Source organism: Pristis pectinata, chromosome 3, assembly GCF_009764475.1.
Source record: "Pristis pectinata isolate sPriPec2 chromosome 3, sPriPec2.1.pri, whole genome shotgun sequence".
NCBI lineage: Eukaryota > Metazoa > Chordata > Chondrichthyes > Rhinopristiformes > Pristidae > Pristis > Pristis pectinata.
Genome location: NC_067407.1, coordinates 4,941,509 through 4,946,323, shown reverse-complemented (window position 1 = coordinate 4,946,323; position 4,815 = coordinate 4,941,509). Strand labels below are relative to the sequence as shown.

Below are 4,815 nucleotides of genomic sequence, written 5' to 3'. Positions count from 1 at the left end.
GAAATGCATCTAGTGTTCTGGGGGCAGCCCACAAGTGTAGCCACGCTTCCGCTGCCAACATAGCATGCCCACAACTTCCTAACCCGTACGTCTTTGGAATGTGGGAGGAAACCGGAGCACCCGGAGGAAACCCACGCAGACACGGGGAGAACGTACAAACTCCTTTACAGACAGTGGCCGGAATTGAACCCGGGTCTCTGGCGCTGTAATAGCATTATGCTAACCGCTACACTACCGTGCCTGTCCAAAACAAAAATATGGAACGCTTCACGAATTTGCATGTCATTCTTGCGCAGGGGCAATGTTAATCATCTCGGTATCGTTCCAACATTTGTATATGTGCTGCCAAAGCAAGCACGTATACAGAGCGTACAGAACGGCAGAGAATGTACAAGGGGTTGAATGGCCTCTTCCTGCTTCTATATTTTTTATGTTCTTAATGCAAGCTTGAATCCATGGCAACTGGAGCTCATAAATTCAATTGAGTTATTAAATCTGGGATTTAAAATAGTAACAGGTAGTGATAATGATACAATTACCCAGTGTCATAAAAACTCATTTGTTTCACTAATGTTCTTTAAGGAATGAACAGGCAAAGAATGATGGGCTGGAGCATAGAACAGAGAACGGTACAGCACAGGAACAGGCCATTCAGCCCACAATGTCTGTGCTGAACACGATGCCAAATTAAACTAAATTTTCTCAACCTCCAACACTCTAGAAAAGTTTGTCCAATCTGTCCTTCAACATCTAATCCAGGAAGCATCCTGGTAAACCTCTTCTGCACTGTCTCCAAAGCCTCCACACTCTTCCTGTAACAGGGTGACCAAAATAGCACGCAATACTCCAAGTGCAGCCTAACCAATATAGACCACGTGCAGGCAGATTGTACAGTTTAAATTGGCATTGTAGTCAGCACAGACATTGTGGGCTGAAGGGCCTGTTCCTGTGCTATACTGTTCTATGTGCTATATTCTGTGTTTTATGAAAGAAATCTGCCTCGCTTCCCTGGTCTGACGATATTTGATTCTATTTCTGTGGCTGGTTCCTATCTGTCCTGTGAATATGTTTTCTCTGTTGTACTAAACTGCTCCAAATGATGCAAGAATAAACCACCTTGAGGAAGAGGCGGTGAATGCTGGCCTTGCCTATAACTCCCATGTCCTAAGAAATGTCGTGTGTTGTGAAGAAACACACAAGGAGCTGGAGGAACTCAGTGGGTCTGTGGAGGGAAATGGACAGTTGACATTTTGGGTCGAGATTGTTGCGAAGGGATGTCTTGTAGGCAAGAGGTGATGTGGGGCAAGCGAGAGAACATAGTATCGAGTGTGAAAGAATAAGGAGGCACAAGAGACCACAGATGCCGGAATCTGGAGCAACACACAAGAGATGCTGAAGGAACTCAGCGGGTCAGGCAGCATCTGTGGAGGGAAATAAACAGTCGATGTTTTGGGTCGAGACCCTACATCTGAACTGAATGAAGAAGAGGAGACAGCCAGGATAAAATGGTGAAAAGTTGGGGTGGAGCAAGAGCTGGCAGGTGGTGGGTGGATCCAGGTGAGGGAGGTAATAGGCTGATGGGGGTGGGGGGGGGGTGAGGGAGAGTGGGAATGATAAGGAGAGAGATAAGGAGAACTGATGTCTGGAGGTTCCTGTTGAAAGTGGATACAGATGGATGTAGAGCTTTGTAATGGGGAGCCTTCTACCCCACTTCATGACTCAATGTGAATTTTATTCTATTCTGTCCTAAAACAAGAAGGAAATTTTCCTCAGGAGGCTAAAGAAATTCGGTACGTCCCTTTTGACACTCACCAACTTTTATCAATGCACCATAGAAAGCATCCTATCTGGATGTATCACGGCTTGGCACGGCAACTGCTCTGCCCAGAGCCGCAAGAAACTGCAGAGAGTTGTGGACACAGCCCAGCGCATCACGGACACCAGCCTCCCTTCCCTAGACTCTGTCTTTACCTCTCGCTACCTTGGTGAAGCAGCCAGCATAATCAAAGACCCCACCCACTTGGGTCACTCTCTCTTCTCTCCTCTTCCATCGGGTAGAAGATACAGGAGGCTGAGGGCACGAACCACCAGGCTTAAGGACAGCTTCTACCCCACTGTGATAAGACTATTGAACGGTTCCCTTAAACGATAAGATGGACTCTGACCTCACGATCTATCCTTGTTGTGACCTTGCACCTTATTACACTGCACTTTCTCTGTAGCTGTGACACTTCACTCTGTACTGTTATTGTTTTTACCTGTACTACATCAATGCACTCTGTACTAACTCAATGTAACTGCATTGTGTAATGAATTGACCGGTACGATCGATATGCAAGACAAGTTTTTCACTGTACCTTGGTACAAGTGACAATAATAAACCAATACCAATACCAATAACAATACCAATACCATTACAGCAGTTCGGGTTACAGAAATTTGCCCTTATGAAATTCACGAATTACAAACAAAAACTCTGGGATACGGAATAAAAATTCGCTCTTGTGAAATTTATGTGCATAAATAAATATTTTTTTTGTAGAATTGTATTTCTTGAGACATGTTAGCTTTAAGTGAGAGGGGGAAAGTTTAAAGGAGATGTGTGGGGCAAGTTTTTTTTACACCGAGTGTGGAAGGTGCCTGGAACACACTGCCAGGGGAGGTGGTGGAAGTAGATACGATAGTGGCATTTAAGAGGCTCTTAGACAGACACAGGAACAGGTGGGGAATGGAGGGATACGGACCATGTGTAGGCAGACGTGCAGTTTAAATTGGCATCATTGTCGGAACAGACAGCATGGATGGAAGAGCCTGTTCCTGCGCTGTTCTTTGTTTTATGATGTGGCTTCACGTTGAGGAAAATTATGATACAGACCGTTTTCCTGGAACACAACCCCCCATAACACAGGGTCCCCTGTATTTTGTAAGCATTCAACAAAAAGACACTGAGCCTTTTATGTACTTTTGATTTCAATGAGTAAGCGGGTCTCTACATTTTTGACCCAGGGATATCATCATTTTACTTATAAAATGGAATTGTAATTGTATCCTGCTTGGTAGATAGCTGTATGATGAGATTCCAACCCAAATCCTTAAACTACATTATAACCTTGGGCGTTCAAGGTTATGTAACAACAGCAAATAGATTTCTAGACTGATTTCAGATCAACTTAGCACTAAACATGGATTTCATAAGCTAGGAGTATAATTATAATACTTTCATAGAGACTGGAAAAGCTGGCAAATTGGTAACAGGACCGATAGACTATTCCACATTCCAAAATGGGCAGAGCAAGTAAACTACTGCCAATTAACTTGAATGTCAGTAAAAATGTAATTACTGATTTTAATAGCAGACAATAAAAGAAATTCAACAAAAAAATCAAAGCCTGTTTGAATTATTGGTTTCTTCTGGCCTTGTTGGAGATTTTTTTTCCAACCACAATTTGGGAGGGAACCGTTCAGCAGACATAAAGCTCTTGTTACAATCCACGTTTTATGAATACTGTTTCACTTTTAATCATCGTACTCCATGGTCTAAGCTAACCACCCCCAAATCAGGGGCGTATGTCTCGGATTAATGAAGGCCAGAAGCACTTCATCTGCTTTTTAAAGAGCAAGGCATTGTTTTCATGTGACCAATTTATACACAGCAAGGTCCCAAGGACAACTGCACAATTATGACCAGATTCCTAATTTGGAATTGGTAATATTCTTTCTGTTACCAATTTACCAGGGTTTCTTTTTAGAAACTATAATAACTGGATTGCAAATTTATGAAATCCTTGGTTAATGTTATTACTAACAATAAGACTTCTGGGCTGGAAAGTGAATTCTGGCTTCCCAAGAGGAAGACAAAGTCACAGAAAGACTCTACGACACGGTATTAGTGGCTTAACTTCCCAGGGCAAATTGCCTTCGGAAACCAGTTTGTGGTCCCTTCTGGCAAGAGGGGAATGCTGAATTTTCATTGTTACAGCACTCGTGCACTTTTTTGCATCAGGTGTCATAGAGTCATGGAGACCTACATCACAAAAGAGGCCCTTCGGCCCACTCACTCTGTGCCAACCATCAAGTAGCCATTTACGTTATTCCGACATCAATCCCAACATTTCCTCCCCACATATAGGAGTTGGGACATTATATTCCAGTTGTATAAGTCATTGGTGAGGCCGCACTTGGAGCACTGTGTACAGTTTTGGTCACCCTGTTATAGGAAAAGCGTGGTTAAACTAGAAGGAGTGCAGAAAAAATTTACGAGGATGTTGCCAAGACTAGAAGGCCTGAGTTATAGGGAGAGGTTGGGCAGGCTAGGGCTTTATTCCCTGGAACATAGGAGACTGAGGGGCGACCTTATAGAAATGTTTAATATTATGAGGGGCAGAGGATAAGGTGGACGGTGACAGTTTTTTCCCCAGGGTAGGGGAGTCCAAGACTAGGGGGCATAGGTTTAGGGTGAGAGGGGAAAGATTTAAAAGGGACTTGAGGGGCAACTTTCTCATGCAGAGGATGGTGAGTGTATGGAATGAGCTGCCAGAGGAAGTGGATGAGGCAGGTACAGTATCATTTAAGAAGCACTTGGATAGGTACATGGCGGGGGGGGGGGGGGGGGGGGGGGGGGGGGGGGGGGGGGGGGGGGGGGGGGGGGAGGGGGGGGGGGGGTGGGTGGGGCTTGGAGGGATATGGGCCGAACACAGGAAATTGGGACTAGCTGGGTGGACACCGTGGTCGGCATAGAATGGTTAGGCCGAAGGGCCTGTATCCATGCTATACTCTGTGACTCGATGACTTTATGACTCCTATCAATTCTTCCCG

At 44.7% G+C, this 4,815-nt stretch overlaps 1 non-coding gene across 1 annotated transcript; it reads right to left on the bottom strand.

The window, feature by feature from the left end:
* Window positions 1-251: 251 nt before the first annotated feature.
* On the bottom strand, window positions 252-358 carry LOC127568982 (U6 spliceosomal RNA). The gene has a single exon (XR_007956115.1). It is a non-coding gene; the product is annotated as a U6 spliceosomal RNA (small nuclear RNA).
* Between the last annotated feature and the right edge of the window lie 4,457 nt (window positions 359-4,815).